The sequence below is a fragment of the Lactuca serriola genome, chromosome 3 (assembly GCF_051521515.1).
Source record: "Lactuca serriola cultivar US96UC23 chromosome 3, Lser_US96UC23_V15, whole genome shotgun sequence".
Taxonomy (NCBI): Eukaryota; Viridiplantae; Streptophyta; class Magnoliopsida; order Asterales; family Asteraceae; genus Lactuca; species Lactuca serriola.
This window is the reverse complement of record NC_136410.1, coordinates 138,492,237-138,511,769: the sequence shown is the minus strand read 5'-3', so window position 1 is coordinate 138,511,769 and position 19,533 is coordinate 138,492,237. Positions and strand designations below refer to the sequence as shown.

General features: G+C 35.9%; 1 pseudogene; it reads left to right on the top strand.

Moving 5' to 3' along the window:
• The first annotated feature begins 10,506 nt into the window (after window positions 1-10,506).
• Window positions 10,507-11,978, top strand: LOC145093190 (transcription factor MYB44 pseudogene; annotated as a pseudogene).
• Window positions 11,979-19,533: the final 7,555 nt, after the last annotated feature.

Sequence of the window (19,533 nt, the reverse complement as noted above, 5' to 3'; positions counted from 1 at the left end):
CATTCATTATTTGAAAAATCTTGAAGCGAAGTCATAAAAGGATTCTCATCTATTTGGAAAGATGGAAGAACGTTTATCTAGTATCAAGGAGTCTCTTTTAAAATTTGATCTTTCGAACCAATCAACAGTCTCTCAAGAGACTATCTCTCAATTGATTTCGACTATTGAGACTAATATGAAATCAGATCTTGCTCCAATCCTTGAGTTGGTTCTTCGATTACCAACTAATGCTCCATGTGTGGTGTAAGTGTCACAAGGGGGAGAGAAAGGACTTGGAGGAGTTGGTTATTCAAAAGATTCTGAGAAAGGGTTTGTTGTTGGGAAAGTAAGTTCGACTAAAATTCTGACTTTGTTTCCCATATTATTGACCACACCTTCTATAACAACAACAACTACAAGAGTACTGACAAAAAGTATCTCAATAAACGAAGGAGCTGGAGGTTCGAGTTCAAGTTTAATTCCACCAACTTCGGATGATGATCCAAGTAATAAAGGAAAAGCTATTTCTATGGTTCTATCAGAAGAAGAGAAGAAAAAGCAACAAGCTCTTGAAATCCAGAAGCAAAGGCATATCAATATTATTCTGAGGTAAAGATAAAATGACCCACCTGGTTTGGATAAGGGTGATCTCAACAAGCAGTGGTGTTATGTAACGATAGATGATATTGTTTCGATTGGGTTGAATGATTACTTTTGAAAGGTGCCTAAGAAGAACTATGATATTGAGAATTATGACTACTTTCCTGATCAACCACATATTATTCACATCTTCTAAGTTCAAGATTGTTGAAAATTTCACTGATAAAGATGAGTTCAAAAGACCGAAGTTATGTTTCCATGCAGTCTTGGGGAAAAACGAAGAAGAAGTATGGTCATCTTTGAAGATAGTTAAGGTGATGACTATAATGCGTGACAACTTGTTTGCAGGTCTTCTAGAAATTTTTTGCTATGTTGTCTTAAGAGCGAACAATGTTGCTTGTGAGTTCTCAATTCCAAATTTCTCATTGATGAACTTAAACGACTTATCACTGTCACAAATATTTTGAGTGATGTGGATGTTTCGATGTTAATTAAAACCAACAAGGATGATTTCATCATTGGTTTTGCTCATATCATGGTTTTCATAGACAACTACTATGATTACTTGGCAATCATGGATATTGAGCTTGCTTTAGCTGTCAAAAAGCCTTCGAAAGTCCCTCAATCTTTGCTAAGAGGTAAGATCAACATTGATGATTATGAAGATGGTGAGATAATTTATCAACCTCTTGTGGGTCGTGTTTCGACGGAAGAACAGGAATGGGAGGATGATGGAATTTTTGTTCCAAGTGAGTGATCTAGAGAGGTATACAATTTTATATTATACTAATCTCCTTATTCGAATTAACAACTGCAAGAAGAATCAAGTTGAAGACAAGGCATATATTCGAAAGTTCATCTTGTGGTATATGGAGATTCGCAATGTACTTCTTCATTCTTTAAAGCGAATGGCATAATTTCGGTTACTCTCACTAACGGATAGATTGTAGCGGTTGAAACGTTTATAGGAGTCGAAATTGTATGAGTCTGTAACGAGTCAAAATCCAAATGATTTCGACTCTCTATGTATTTACAAGGCACTGTTTGTATTCAAAGCGAGAATGTTTAGTCCTTTTATTTTTTACTTAGTCTGTTGTACCCTATAAATAGGGTAGCTACTAGAGTTAAGGGTAACTTTTTTGCATTGTTCATTGTAAAACACTCTCGAAACTTTGTACTCTCTTCAGACTTAATACCAACCAACCAGATTATATTTACATATTGTGTTCTTAACTGTTTGTCTTGAATCGATTGTGTTCGTAATCAAACTTAGCACACATCGTTACCTAAGTTTCTTTTCTCTAAAGTAGATCTCCTTGCAGAACTGCCTCCCTTAAACTGAGCTCTTCGTACTCCATTTGATTTGCTTTCTTCATAACGTTTGAGAATAAGTGCAGTGCTGACAATAAGTTCATCGGTAGTTTCTTCACTACTCGCTTCACCCTAATCAGAGTCATCTGAGTCACTGATGAGATTCATTGCCTCCTTCCGAGAAACCAAAGCTACATACTTTGCTTTGCTTGAGTCCTTCATGATGTCTTTATGAAGAGCTTCGGTCTCTTCGTAATTTCTTAGATTTCCAAATTGGGAGTTGAGATCCATGAGATTAATCTTCTCACTTATTGAGCAAAAAATGTGCATATCTTCGATTGAGGATGTTGATTGAAACGACCCAAAAATACGACCCAAAAATTTTCATTTTTTTCAATATAATCAAAACCATAATATGAGTATCATAACATAAAAACATACGCGATGTATCCCAATCATAATAAAATACTGTGCGGAAAACTGTATCATACTACATCAAATCCAAGACAACTAAAACCATCCCCAGGATAAAAGCTAAGCTGTGGTGTGTGTGCGATGCTGTCACCCCGAGCTCTTCCCTTTGCTTGCGGAAGTACCTGAAACCAAAACTGAAACTGTAAGCACGAAGCTTAGTGAGCTCCCCCAAAATACCACATACCATACAATAACATATAACACATATTGGGCCTTGCCCACTGCATCGGGTCGGGGCCCGGAAACTGCATCGGACCGAAGTCCGGAACTGACTGGGACCTTGTCCCCTGCATCGGACCAAAGTCCGGAACTAACTGCATCGGACCGAAGTCCGGAACTAACTGGGACCTTGTCCCCTGCATCGGACCGAAGTCCGGAACTAACTGCATCGGACCGAAGTCCGGAACTAACTGCATCGGACCGGAGTCCGGAACTAACTGGGACCATGTCCCCTGCATCGGACCGGAGTCCGGAACTAACTGACTGAACATATCATAGCATATCAACTAGCATGAACACATATACTGCATACTACATCGAGCCGTAGCCCGGAACACATAACACGTAACACATATGACATAGCACATAAATCCTGTCTGAGCCACGAAGGCATCAAACATACTAGCTGCTACATCGGACCGAAGTCCGGAAACTACTGCTAACTGGACGGGCCGGCATTGTGGCCTTAGACCCGTCCCTACTTGAAGGAAACTCACCTCGTAAACTGGCGTCTGAGTGTGTGTCTCTGAAAGCTACCGGCTGCTGCTCCTGAATCTCCTCGGCTACAAGCCCATGAACACACTCAATCAGATACTAAACACTGCACTTGGGGTAAAATGACTCTTTTACCCTTGGTCAAAGTCAGCTTACTTTTGGGGCTGACTCGCCGAGTTGGGCCACCCAACTCGCCGAGTCCTACTCTCACTTCTCAGTTCTACACGCTGCTACTCGTCGAGTGTGGCATCGACTCGACGAGTACCCTCTTGATCCAAGAACTCAGACAATCTTCATCCGACTCGCCGAGCCGTATGAACAAACTCGACGAGTTGTTCATGATCCTAAGAAGATTGCCTTGGACTCGCTGAGTTGTATGAACAACTCGCCGAGTCCCTCCATCACCGAGTCTATCCTCAACTCGCTGAGTCCACTCTCTAACTCACTGGATTCACTCGACACTGATCAAAATGAAGGACTCGGGAACTCGCGACCCAACTCGCCGAGTTGTTCTTCCCGACTCGCCGAGTTGCCGCCATGCGACTGATTTTTACTCGATTTTGTTTGAATCCAACACATACAATTGATAGATCTGAGTCCAATAAACTGATTTACCACGTAAAGTTTCCAACTTTACGTGCACAACCTCATGAATAAGGGAAATAAGGCTAAAAGGTGCATAAAATGGGTAGATCTATGATTAATATGCAAAGTAACTCCAAAAAGACAGTAGATCTGGGCTCTACAACACCCCAACATTCAGATCCAAAGGTATTTCGACTTATTAAGACATTCATGCAAACATAAGGCTTGGAACAAACATCAAATAGCTCTTAGAAGAGCTCTAATGGAAGTTTAAAGCATATAACAAGAAGGGAACTCCGAAAATACCTCAGTAAACTCAGATTTGCCCTTGGATCTTTGCACTACAACTCGTTTCCTTGCTTCTTTCTTCTTCTCCTTCTTCACACCTTCACAAAATGGCACCAAAACACTTATAAGCTCTCAAGGGAGGATTAGGGTTTTCTCACTGTGTTCTCAGGGTGAGGGAGGCGAGAATGGGGCTATAAGGTGGTTTAAATAGTGGGTAACCCGGGGATTTAGGGTTTCACCCAGACGGATGGACTCGCCGAGTCCAGGGTATGGACTCGCCGAGTCCCCGGCTCACGCGTGCTCGCAGCCGCGACCCTACTCGGCGAGTCAGGCTATGAACTCGCCGAGTTCCTCTTGCAAAACTTACAACAATTACCAAGGAATTAACATACCAGAAACGGGTCGTTACATTGATGGTCGTAACCTGAACTTTTACAGTGCCTTTATAAGCCACAGTCAGTGTCTCCATCATCTCTTTAGTTGATTCACAGTTCTAAACTAAATGATACACACGGTAGAGAAAACAGTTTCCTATGGCTGCCCTAGCTTTCACATCAGGAGTGATAAGCCTCCTATTGTCATCTTCGTAACTTGTCTTCGGATTTTGCTTCAAGGGACCAACATGAGTGTTGTTAACCATAGGTCGATACATAGGAACATGATGACCATTCTCAACAATGTTAAGCATCTCATAATCCATGGGTTCAAGAACAACCATAGCCTTAGTTTTCCACATGGTAAAATTTTACTCATCGAAGGGAGGGATCTTGTTGAGAGCAGACGATTTGGGATTGTAATAGGTCGACATAATTACTTGAGTGTATCAAAAACCTGCTTTGATACCAATTGAAGGTTTGTATCGATCGGATACACTTCAAGTATAATCAACGAAGAACAAACAAACTAAACAAATATTGAACAGAAAATTAAAGAACACGAGTAATCACAAAGATGTCTTTCACCAAGAAAGGGATGTTCTCACCAAGAGAATGAAGGTCACAAAGACTGTCACCAAGACATACACTAGGTTTTCACCCTAATGTTGAATAACTATTCTAGTGAATCCCTTCAATCAAGGGATTATATATAATCTATAATAAAAGTGATCCTTATTACCAAGATATTGTATATATTCTATACATATCAGTATAACTGTCTAATAGACAAATATTACATAAGATCATTATCTTCATGCTGACGCTGATAAGGACTTGAGATGTTAGCGCTGGCACTGGTGGTCAACATATAAAGTATTTGACTCATCAGATTATAAGGTGTGACCTTACATATAATCCTCTTATTCTAAAACCTTCCATTGGCTATTTTGGGCCTCCTCCTTTTGATTATTCAAATCTTGGCTACTAAATGAAGACTTTAATGTGTTGTTCAAAAGCTCATAGTATTTCTTTCATGGATTTGGCACTCCATATAGGTTTCTTGCTGCTAAACTCAAATTCGTTAAACATGTCATTTGTGATTGGAGCAAGCTAAAATCAAACAATGAGTAGTCAACATTAATTCCACTAAAAAAGAAGGTGGAAAATTTGGATATGATTGATGAATCCCGAGTACTCACTGAATTCGAACGACTATCCAGGCAAGAAGACAAGCAAAAAATTCATGGAACTTGAGTGGTTTGTGAAGCTTGATCTTCAACAGAAAGCCAAAATCAAATGGGTCACAACCGGTGATGAAAATTCCTGTTTCTTTCATGGCAGTTTCAAACATAAGAAACAAAATAAATAAATAAATAAATCATGGACTTAACATCAATGTTGAATGGAAAGTAGATCCCGTGGTAATAAAATCTGATATTTTCAACTTCTTTCCTGACAAATTTCATGATCGTTGGCTTCATAGACCCAAATTTATAAACCACAACTTCAACCAACTCTCCTTTTCCCAATCTTCCTTTCTCGAATAAGGGTTTTCTATTCAGGAGATAAAATCCATCATCTAGCATTGCGGTAGGGAAAAGGAACCCGGTCCTGATGGGTACACCTTTAAAATCTTAAAAGAAAATTGGGATATGATTGGTGGAGATCAAGGTTCTAAAAGGCGTGAGGCGTGGCGTGGCGGCAAGGCCAAGCCTCAAGCTTAACGAGTTATGGCGAGCCATGGCGTTTTTCAAGGCGTGATGTAAGGCGGCGATTTTGTATTAATTTATAATTATATTACTGCAAAAATATAAATTTATATCAAATATACCTAGTTTTTAGAAGTGTTATATCATCAACTAATAACAGAAAGTTAATAAAAAACACAATACATGTATGTCCGATTAGAAAAGGTATAAAAAAGAGCAAAAAAAACGTGTCTCAAACGAAAAAACACGCGTCATAACACGCCATAACGCGCCATGGCACGCCTTGCAACGCGCCACGCCTAACAGCAACATTATGAAGCTTTTCGTAACGGCGACGCCGCGCCTCACGCCATGGCGTGCCTTGGCGCCCGCCATGGCGCGCCTTTTAGAACACTGGTGGAGATATAATTTGTTTTGCCAAATACTTTGAATCCACATGATCTCTTGCACAAAGATGTAATTCTTCAAACATCTCTCTCATCCCAAAGGTGTCTGATCTATTAGCCTTCAATGATTATCATCCCATCAGTCTTATTAGCTGTATGTATTAAGTGGTGGCTAAGTTACTTGCAATCAGATTGAAACAGGTAATTGGGTTGATGGTAGATGATGTCCAGTCGACTTACATTTAAGGCAGATACATACTCGATGGGCCTACGGTAATGAATCAACTTGTATCATGGGCAAAGCAACAGAAAAAAATGTTTCTATTCAAGATCGACTTTGAAAAATCTTTTGATTCAATTAACTTGGGATATTTAGACTACGTCATGGATCAAATGAAATTTAGTCGCGAAGGGAGGAAATGGATGTCATGTTGCCTATCCTCAGCAAAAGCATTAGTTTTGGTAAATGGTACACCAACTGAAGAATTTCCAATATCTAAAGGGGTTTGACAAGGCGATCCACTGTCACTGTTCCTCTTTATCTTGGCCATGGAAGGACTAAATATCGTTGTTAAGAGTGCCTGTGAAAAATCCCTATTTCGTGGGGTTAAATTACCTAAAGATGGTCCTTCAGTTTCACATATTTTCTACGTTGACGAGGTGATATTCGTTGGGGAATAAGACTGCGGCAACATAAAAAAATTGTCTCGTATCCTGAAATGTTTCCATATCTCACTATGGCTAAAATTTAATTTCTTCAAATCATGTTTATTTGGTGTGGGAGTATCAAAAGTAACTTTATCTTATACTACTCAGGTACTTGGTTGTCTACATCAGGAATTTCCATTTACTTACCTGGGGTTCCGAGTGGGTGCTAACATGTCACTAAAGAAGAACTAAAAGCCAATTTTGGACAAACTTTCCTCCAAATTATTAAGGTGGAAGGCCATTTCGTTGACGTTTAGGGGCCGCCTCATCCTCATCAGATTTGTTATTGATAGCCTCCTTACGTTTTACATGTCCCTCTTTAGAGCTCTACAGGGCATCATTGACCAACTTGATAAGATTAGATGAAGATTTTTATTGGGTGGATGGGTGGTGGTGGTGGGGGGGGGGGGGGGGAGGGGAGTGAGCTTAAAAAGAAAATCCACTGGGTTAAATGGTCAAAATTTATTGCGCCATAATCAGAAGGGGATTTAGGTGTTGGCTCGTTACTCGCTTAAAACACTGCATTGCGAGGAAAGATGTCATTATGAGCATTCATAATTTATACAACAAACTAACATCATGCATTGTGAGGAAATTATCAAACGAAGTGTGGTGCAACATTTCTAAGGTAGTTAGATTTATTGAAAGGCTTCTCAATGACTGTAAGGACAACTTTGCCCTCGCCTAGGATCGGATGTCAAAATTCTATTATGGAAAGATTCTTGGTTTTGTAACACTCCTTTCCATCTCAAATTTCCCCACTTATATTCACTTGAAACAGTTAAAATTGTATACTTGTGATAGATTTTCTAGGAATGGCTTCTCATGGATGTGGAGATTCGAACCAACAGGTCCTGAAGAATTAAATGAACTACTGCATCTATACATGGATATTGGTAATATGAATACTGAGCAAAATCCAAATATGGGTTCAGATTCACTCTCAATCCAGTGGTGAATATACAGTGAACTTAATGAGGAAACTATTGAAGTCTAAACAGATTCCCATACAAAGGGATGTCAAGCTAGTCATCAAAGATAATCCCTCTGAAGGTGCGTTGTTTCATATGGAGAGTTTAGTTAGGTAGAATCTCGGTGGCTGAAACCTTGGCAATACGTGGAATCAATACATCTAGTTCTTTGTGTCCTTTATATAATAAAGAAGCAGAAACGGTCGATCATCTACTGTGTGATTATTTTAGAGTGGTGCAACACTGTATCTTTAAATGGTGTGATATTATAGACAAAATGTTCTCAAATGTTAGAGAATTCATAGAATTCACAGTTGATTAGGGGTATTGTCCTAAGAAAAATAAGATTTTAATCATGGTGTTTTACTGTCTTATTTGGAACATCTGACTATTCACGAACTACAAGATCTTCAAACAAATTGGTGTAAATCCTACAAAAATTGCCGACAACATAATTTCACTCTCATACATATGGTGCAAGCATCGAGATACAAAGGTTGTGGTAACTATGTTGAGTGGAGTGTATCGCCCTTCACTCATCTTTAAGTTTAATTATTCTTTGTATTTGTTTTTTTTGGATATGCAATTGGTCTCATTGTACCTTCTTGCTATGAGAATATCTCTTTTTGATTTTTTTTTTTTTTTTTTTTTTGGTTTTTTAACAATATTTGTTGTTTCTAAAAAAACATAGAGATCGAATTTACGAATCTTAATTATAAAAAATGATCGGCCTTCTCCTTTCAAAGCTTCTAATTGGTAATGTATTTTGCCTAACGGCTTGATTGCTCTTTTTATTGAAAATTTTCCGATTATAAAAAATATTTAAAGAATTAATTGAAAATAATATATTAATTTTTAATTGAGGGTAAAATGGGTGGCTCAAGGTGAAATTGGTGGGAATACAGGCTGGATTCAGAAACAGTGTATAGTTTTAGGCACACCAATCGCCAGTTCATCCCTATACACCCCCCTTTCCTGCATGCTTCCCATTCCTAACTTTTTTTTTTATTTTTATTTTACCTAATCTACCTTTATATTTTATTTTATTTTAATGCTTTTCACTCTTCAAAATTAATTTAAAATTTTAATCAATAAGAATTAGTTGAACAGTAACTTTAATTTTGGAAAAATTAATTCCATATGAGCAGGCACAATCTTTTTATTTTCAAAATTAGGCAAAATAGTATCTCGATAAAAAAAGATTCTAGGGTATTTCTAGAGTAGATTTATAATAATTAATTTATATTTAAATAAATTATGTCAGATAAATCATCCCTCCAGTTGAAATTCTCACGTCATTTTTAATTGACAGCTTGTTTTCCTTAATTAATTACAATTAATTAGAATGTAATAATCTTATTATAGAATATAATACAGAAATATAAGTAACATATAATCAATGAATCCGTTTGACAAAATTACTTTAAATAATAAGTGAGAAAAAAAATAAAAGGTAGCAATCCAATAGCCCTGAAATAAAACATAAATTATTATTCCAGTCAAAGCTTATGGGCTCTATGTATTTAAATCCTCCTTTTACCCTTCAAAGTTGAAATAGTATAAGATCTCAATTAATATTATCACATTTATCACTTTGTTATGTAATCAATATATTATTAAATCTCATTAATGAATCTTACAAACATTATCAACAAAACTTAGGTTGTTTGATATGTCTATTATCTGATACGTGATTGTGTCTGGCTTAATCAGATTTAGACAGTTTTTATAACCTATAGACTTTGATATGTCTTTAACTGAATATGTCTGAATCAATCAGGTATTGTCTTAATAAAATCTAAATCAATTAACAGTTATCGAACAAAACACATTTAAAGTAACATTTTTTTTTGGAAAATCAATGGTGTTATGACATCGATAAATGTATAAAAATGTTATAAAAATGTTTTTTATTTAACACTTCATTAGTTTATTCACTTTGATAATGACTATGTATGATCCAACGACTACAAGACATTAATAAAAGGCATTAATCCACCGCCACAGTTTAAATTTATATTTCTAAAATAAAATCATAAAATGGTACATAATATATATATACATATATATATTCATAATTTTATTCCAATAATAATGATTTTATGTACAAATTCAGGAGATATTTTCATATTTAACTATTAGAAGACGACAAAAAAACGTGTAACTCACGCGCGTGAAAGGCGAGTGGAATGAAAAACAGGTAGAAGTAGAGCTTACGAAGACTAGTATGTGTAAATCAGTGCTGGGCTGTGATGTGACGCGTGTCCGTTAGCCAGCTGTATCCCAAATTCTACCAAATACAACCGCTTGCTCCAGTCACAGCCGGTGTCCCACCATTTTTACCGGCTTAACCGGTCATCCCTATCCTCTCTCTCATATAAAAACCTTCATTCATCCTTCGAAACCTTCCATCTTTCTTTCGTTCTATATTCAAAAATTCTATCTCATAAGTCATAATAAGTTCCTGAAATCAGTCGGTTTTGATTTTGATTCTAAAATGTTTATGGGTTGTAATACTCCGAAGAAGGATATGGATCGGATCAAAGGTCCATGGAGTCCTGAAGAGGACGAGTTGCTTCAACAGCTTGTTGAGAAACATGGTGCGAGAAATTGGTCGTTAATTGGGAAATCTATACCTGGTAGATCTGGGAAATCGTGTAGGTTACGGTGGTGTAACCAGCTGTCGCCGCAGGTGGAACACCGTGCGTTTACGCCGGAGGAAGACGAGACGATTCTTCGTGCTCATGCTCGGTTTGGGAACAAGTGGGCGACGATTGCTCGGTTGTTGTCAGGTCGGACTGATAACGCCATTAAAAACCATTGGAACTCGACGTTGAAGAGGAAGTGTTCTTCGATGACGAATGAAGAGTTTAGTGAGTTTGCTATTCAACAGCCTTCGTTGAAAAGATCTGTTAGTGCTGGTTCGGCGGTGGCTGTTTCCGGTCGTTATTTGAATCCCGGTAGTCCGTCTGGATCTGACGTCAGTGATTCCAGCGTTCCGGCGATTTCGTCGTCGCACGTCTACCGGCCAGTCGCTAGAACAGGGGCGGTTGTTGCTCCGCAAATCGAAGTAGCAACGTCTTCTCCTCCGCCTCCGCCTCCGCCGCTTCAAACGAAAGATCCTCCGACTTTATTAAGTCTCTCGCTTCCTGGAGTCGAAAATGAAGAGTCTACAGCTGCTCCGACGCCGATGCAGTTAATGCCGCCATCGCCGGTAGCAAGTCCTTTACCACCTCCGCCTCCACCTCCGCCAGTTCCTATCCATGCTATGCCGTTGCGGCAGGTCCCAGTCGATCGTTACAAAAACATAAACCTAAACAACGCAGACCTCATGTCATCGATTCCGATGGCGATTTCCTCCGCGATGCATCAGCTTAAGGTATCTCAAAATCCGGTAACAGAAGTAGATCAACAGGATAAGGGTTTCACGCCGTTCAATGCAGAGTTTTTGTCTGTAATGCAAGAGATGATAAGAACAGAGGTCAGGAATTACATGACAGGAGTCGAACAAAATAACCACCACCAACGATCCGGAGAGGGTGGCGGAATGTGCATGAAACAGGCGGCGAATGGCGGTGGCGATGGGTTTAGGAACGCAGCGGTGGTGAAGAGAATCGGCATTAGCAAGATCGATTAGAAGTAGATTTGTTGATAGGTGATGATCGGAGAAGGCGCCCTGAAATCTTGAAAAATTGAGACGATGATCGGAGAAAGGGCAAAACAAAAACAATCTTTGTTATATTTCTCTATTTGTTAATTATATAAAATATGCCCAAAAAAAGAAAAAAAAAATAATCATGTACAGGGGTAATCTTGAAAATGTAAGAGCAACAGAGGGTAAAATGGAGATTATAAAAACCTTCTTTTTAGATCTAATTTCGTTGGTATTTTTTTATTTTTACTTTTAAAATTAAATCAGGAAGTTGTTGAAATTTCGAAGTATAATAAATTTCGGAAATATTTAATAAGGTTCAGTTAATTTATTTTCCACATGAAGATAATATCGAAGAAACGGGTATTGGGCCAGAAACGGGTATTGGGTCGGTTGAGGGTTAATTGTTTCTTTTTTAGCTTGCAACAATTTTGTGGAGCTTTGGGCTTCTCCGTTAGTCATTGGATTACAAAGGCTTAATTTGGATCACAACCCTATAATTCTTGTAAGTTCTAGGTTAGATTTTGGTACAATTTGGTTCAAATCTTTTAATGCTTGGTTAATTATTAGATGACATTTTCGAGATTGTTTTTAATGCTTGGAAAGTTTTCAATCGTGATAGCAAAGTTTTGATCAAAATGTGTTGCACAAACTAAAAGTTGTAAACAACAGTTCGAGTGTGGAGAAATAACTTTAGATATATAGTATTATGAAAAAAGTAATCAAAACAAGAAATATAATAAATATAAGCTCAAATAACTCGAATTTATATGTAAGATTCATAATCAGATAAAATGTTTGAATGTTTATGTTTACAACAAAATTCAAAAACACGAAAATATGTAGATTGCCAAGATAGAAATTGCCTTGATATGAATTGTTTTGAGGATACAATCAATCAATCAAGAGCAAATCTTGATTCCGGCAAAATTTTCTATGTTTCTATCTTGATTCTTGAATTTCGAAAAAATATAAAGAGTGTTTTTTCTGTAACCCCCAAAATTTGTCTTTTGGTGATGTATTTATAGGCTTTGATATTGGTAGTTAATCATTCCTAACAATACACATGAAATTAGCTACTAATAATTAACAATTAACATATTTAATAATTAAATAAATGTCAAAATTAGCCTAATTGCCAAATCCAACCTAATCCCTTTATCCCGAGTATTAAGTGATATTAATAAAATATTCATGGAAGGCTTTATAAATTAGTAAAAGTTTCTTCTTACTTTCAATGTGGGACAAGTCTCATAAATGTTATTTTCATTAAACAAAGTTCCAACATAAAAGAGATGGAGATTTAAGAAATCACTAAAAAAATAACAAATTAGAAGAAATTGCAGAATCCAGGCAGTTGTCTCGTAAAGGCTTCCAAAGGAATTTGATGAATCGAATCATGGAATGTGACGCAATAAAGAGGTTGGGTATTAGATGAAAATGGCGAGTAAGATGGGACGTGGAGGGAGATGAAAACACAGAGTTATTTCATAGCATTATAAACAACAACAAAAGAAAGAACATGATTAATAGGTTAATCATTGGAAGGGATTGGGTAACAGATCAAAATCTTGTGAAAGAAGAAGTATGATATTTTTTTAAAGTAAATTTGATGAAGGCACTTTTCAAAGACCTAAGTTGATTGGTGGTCGTTTCAAGAAATTTCCAATAATGTTTGTTCTTTATTGGAGAATCTATTTACACTTGAGGAAATTAATTTTCGGTTTGGAGTTGTGGTAATAAGAAGTCACCGGGGACCTACGTGTTCACCTTTAATTTTCTGAAAGAATTTTGGGAAGTTATGAAATGGGATTGTTTGCAATATTTTGAAGGATTTTGTAAACATGGGAACATTTCAATAGGATGTAATTCATGTTTTATCTCGTTGATTCCAAAAGTGTATGATCCGTTTTTATTGAAAGATTTTAGATGTTGTATGTATAAGGTGTTTGCAAAAGTGTTGGCAGTTCGTCTCAAGAAGGTGGACTGGAAAGGTAATAATTTTGTACAATCAACATATGTGGAAATATGAAGTATACTTGATGGCCCACTAATCGTAAATGAACTTCATGCTTGGGGAAAGAAAGTTAAGAAGAAAGTGATAATATTCAAATTCGATTTCAAAAAAGCCTTCGAGTCATTGAATTGGGGCTTTTCTTGACTCTGTTATGGTACAAATGAACTTTAAATGTCGAATGGAGAAAGTTAATAAATGGGTGTTTAAAGTCAGGCTGTGCTTCTATCTTGGTGAATGGATCTCCAACCAATGAATTTAGCATTAAAGAGGTGTGAGACAAGGTGATCCTTTATCTCCCTTTCTATTTATACTTGCAATAGAGAGACTTCATGTCTTAATGGAGGCGGTATCTGATAATCAAATGTTTACAAGGGCCTCTTTACCAAATATTGGTCCTTGTTGGTCACATTTAATGTTTGGGGAAGTTTTGATGTTTATTAGAGAATGGTCCTAAATGAGCATTTTTAATCTTAATTGATCAGTTGCTTAGATGTTTTTATTTTGCATCAGTATTAAAATTCAATCTTCATAAAAATAAGATGCGTAGTGTGGGGGTCGACCACTTGAAGATTGCTAGACTTGCTAGCATTATGAAGTGTGAGCCAACCTATTTAGCTTACCCATTAGTGATAATATGTAGTTAAGCAAGAACTGGGACCTAGCCTTCTAAAATTTTCGTTTGAAGTTGGGTTTGTGGAAAGCTAAAAATCTTTCATTTAGGAGCACTTAACTATTGTTGAATCCATTCTAGGGAGTCTCTCATTATATTCTTTTTCTATATTTGAAGCTTCAAAAAAACTATCAACTTTCTTGAGGACATTAGAAGGAAGTTTCTTTGGGGTGGAAGTGAAAAAAGAAAAAAAATTATTGTGTGACTTGGCAATCCATACTCAGACTACAAGATTATGGTGGGCTTAGGGTAGGTTGTTCAAGAACCTTGAATTTAGCACTTTTGAAAAAATGATGGCGGAGATTGAAGGTGAAAGTGAATTCTATTTAGGAAAATTCTATAAAAGTTATGCATAATATATCACTCACTGATGATAAGCGGATTCTGAAGCAATAAATTATGGGGATATGGTTCAATATTAATCTTGTCAACGTTAGGATGGAAGAAATATAGGTTTCCATGAAGAGTCTATTTAAATGAAAAAATTGTAATGGGGTTAGCATGAACTTTGAAGAAACAAAAGGATTAAAAATATTGATTTAAAGGACATGTATTTATCCTTATATTCTACCGAATCACTAAAAATTGTGTGATTTTTGAAAGGTTAAGTGTGGACATTAAATAGAGTACACGAATGAAATGGACCTAGACGAGGCAACCTACAAGATTGAGAGAATCAAGAGAATTAACATATACTATACAACTCATGAATGAAGTGGAGTGGAGTAGTGATCGAGATGGGTGGAAGTGGTTAGGAGACTCAACATGAGAGTTGTCTATTAAATCTTTACGATTTAGGATGTCAAGTTTACAAGGGGTAGAAAATATGTATGAGTTCATATGGGTAAAATGGATTCCACTAAAGGTAAATGGATTTGTGTGGAGGTAATCTAAAAATAGAATTCATATGGCTCTGAATCTAGCTATCAAAGGTGTTAACATGAATTCCCTGTTGTGATGTGAGCTTAATTGATCTTGTTGATATGGCTTGGGGAGTTTGGTTATAAACAATTTAGCCCCTATACGATCTATTTTTTTTTTGTTGTTGTTAATGTTAAAAAGTGTTGTTGAGTAATGACCATTCTGTCATTGGATGCCCTTTACAAACTATAATGGCTATATGGGGTATTTTTCTGGAGTAATGAAAATTTTACCCCCATATGATATGTGTGTTTGTTGCTGTTGATGTTAAAAGTTTTGTGGTCTAATGACCATTTTGCCATCAGATTCCATGTACAACTATAAAGGGGTATTCTTGGTATAAGTTTTACAATGGAGTTGTGTAATGGGTCATTTTATAGTTGCTAACTAGGTTAGAAACTGATTGGGTTAGAAGTTATAATTGTGTTAACTTCTGATTGAAACTTGTTGTTTGAGTTTGCATATGTATGACCGTTCAAAATGACTATATTACCATCAAACAACATTTTTATAATAATTTCTTTATGATTTACTGTTTAGTTTATAACATTACATTCTTTATAAATACATAATACGTAACCACCCCTACCTTTTATTAACTGATTTTCTAATTAGTGGTTGATACATACTCACTGAATTCGATTTTATCATGCCCAACAACTCAGCTATGTTTCAAATTTGATGTCTATATAACCATCTATATATGTTTTTTAAGATAGAATTTTCAAGATACTTGATCTTTCTTGATCTTCAATGATTATTTTTAATGTTATGTTTTAGTAATATATATATATATATATATATATATATATATATATATATATATATATATATATATATATATATATATATATATATATATGAGATATGAGTAATGAAAATACTTCCTCTGTTTTTCATAGAAAAGCTCATGGTGCAGGCTTATAAAATAAATGACCCCCCCTCCTCCCCCCTTATGTTGTTACAACACTGTAATATGAGGATTATAAAATTAATGATTTTTGAGCATTTGACTTTTTTCTGGTGCTAAAAAAAGAGGATTATTCATCATGTTTAATTTCGACCGTTTTACCTTTTTTAGTAATGTCACATTCTGTTTCACATATAGCTGATTTTCATCGATCAAGTTCTTTCATTCCAACTTTATCAAATTTCATGTTTAAAACTAAAGCTTGCAAGTGGGGACAAGAAAGTTCAAAGAATTCCTCGATTGTAGGTTCAATGACATCAAGAAAATTTAAAGATTAGACGTCAGTTGGGTAATGCAAGACAACAAATTTATTAAAATTAATTTCTCCGCCAAACTCCATAAAAAGTGCACCATTATAATTTTCATTAGTTTTATCTGTATTTTAAAATAGTCTTCCTATAATAATAACATTGGAGTTTGGGGCATCATCACTCCAATATCAAAGACCTAATAATTTATTAGAAATATTGTTTCATTCACTTGAACCAATATGTCATCTAATACATATTTTGGGGTTACTATAGAACGTTCGGCCAAGTGGCTTGCCATTTTAGTTTTCTTCGGTGGTCCCACATTTAATGTTTTAAAAATTAAATAAGATGGGAAATGAAATATCTTTATCCCAAGAGTCATTATAGAATGATATTTTTAATAACATATAATCCTATATGGTCACACCTTATAACAAGTTACTACAAATTCATTATTTGTTAGAGTAATTGTGATTATTAATAAATATCAACACTTTTATTTAATTGGAAAAACATTATTTTATGAAAATAATATTTTACAAACATATTGAGAATTATTATTTATAGGAAATAACAACAAAAGAGGAGAAAAACTAGTTGTATCCAAAAGGTATGAATATAAATTTTATTTACAACATATTGGACACTTAGAGCAAGTCTTTTAGTTAGGATCCAACTACTAAATACATGATTGTGAAAACTACACTCTAGTTGTTGACTTCTTGGCCTTATGGTCGAAAGTTGCTAGGATAAGGAAAGGTTGGAGAGTGGTGTTACTTCTTACACACCTTACTTGTCATTTGAAGACCATACTTTCATTTATGATATATATGAATTTAGTAACATGTATAAAAAAGGCATAAATAGCATGAAAGGTTTGGTTTTTACTTGCATTATTCTCTCAAAAGAAGACTGCCATATTTTCATGTATATGATCTTATTTCCAACTCTTCTTCTTGATTTGGTGCTTGGATTAAGAGCATAGATGTTGCTTCTCTTTAAGGTTTATTTGGTATGTGTGACAACCCGAAATTTCCATTTTGAACAAACCATATCAAGATAATAGAGCATAGAACAGTTTCAGTGAAACTCCAGACTTCGGGTATAAGTTTGGCAGTTTTTCAGGAATTACACTTAAGGAGATATCAGGAGAGAGGTTGCACTAGGGTTTTGTGCAACACTGTTATTCCAACACTCTATTATATTAGAGATCATTTCAGGAATAAAAATATTTTCTGCCAAAAATATCTCAGGACTATAAATAGAATTCTGAACCAAATTCATTCATTATTTGCATTTCCAACTAGAGAAAAGCCATTTTCTCTCTCACGGATCTTCGGGTTTTTATCCCAAATCGTGAGTACCTCTTTCTAGTAGTGTTAGAAAGCTTTATATGTGTTAATAACATGCTTTAGTAGGCTAAATCACTAGATTTAGGAGTTTACTCCCCAAGGTGTTCTTGGGCGGTAAACTCCCGAAACCGAGTCTAGATTGTTCCCTGTGTTATGCTACTGCCTTAGACTCAATTGTAGGTGTATAAAGGACAAGAAAACAATCAAAGAACACAAACACATGGGAGTTTACGGCCCAAGTGTATCTTAGGCCGTAAACTCCATTGAAATGGAGCAAAGGGTGCTTTTAAGACACATAAAGCCCTAGACCTTTACATGGAATTGTTTCCCACTTAATTGAAGGACAAAACCACATCAAAACCACCTCTTGAAGTGATTTTACGGCCTTGGTAATGCTCCTAGGCCGTAAACACCAAACAAGGGCACCAAAGTGTGCCTAGGGTCCTCATTAGCTTTAAACAAATGTCTAGAACCTATCCTTCAAATGCAATAGACTTGAAAACAAAAAAAACACCATTCCAAGGGAGTTTACGGCCGTAAACTCCAAAGGAAATGGCCTTGGGGCCGTAAACTCATCTAGGGAGTGTTTCTAGGCCTCAAACCCTTTCAAGAATTGAACCACCAAGTTGGATTAATTCTAGGAATCATTTGGAACTTCAAAACACCCATGGTTGGGAGTTTACGGCTGTAAAATCAAGAGTTTACAACCGTAAACTCCATGTGTGATGGTATATGGGGAGTAAACTCATATATGGGGTCCTTTGGAACCCTAAACACAAGTGCCTTGTCCCACAATAGCTTAGAAGCAATCCGTAGGGCTTAAAACACTTATATAAAGTGTTTATTATGTCTAGGATGTATTAACATTATCAATTAGTGATTTTTGACTAATTGAGTGCATATATGTGTGATTATATGTTCATTAGGATCGTAGTGTGTGTACAAGCCCTCACTTGACGCCTAACAATCCTACACCGTCTAGTTCATCTAAACTACCAACAACAGGTGAGTTCATACCCCTTAATCAATGTTTTAAATAATTTTAAATGCTTTAATGGGGGGGGGGGGGGGAATACAAGTAGAAAACAGTATGTTATTAAATCAATCTTATGTATTTTATAACTGTGTTTTCACTCAGTAGATTTCACATATTTCAAAAGGTGACACATGAAATGGTTTTCTATCTTAAAATACCTTGATAACAAAAGTATTAGTTTTGAAACGTTTTTTAAAATGACATCGATTCACTCTTAATTATTGTTCAAAACTCTTAGATATCTTACAAAACCATAAATTTTACCTTCTTGAACCAAACTATACTTATACGCATATGTTCATATATATGTTAGAGATTATATTTTACATCTTTCATTTAGTTTCCCACACCCTTGAGTAGTAAGAGTGTATAAACCTACTTGAACAGCTAATTACCTTTCAATAAATTATCATAGGGATAATTTGAAGATATCAAACATTATTCCTATTACAAGGAATCACACAAGAGTCAGTTCATTCATGAGTCTTTACTAGTACATTACCTGATACATGAGTACGTTTACATATGCTTACATGATACATGAATACCTTACATGAGTACC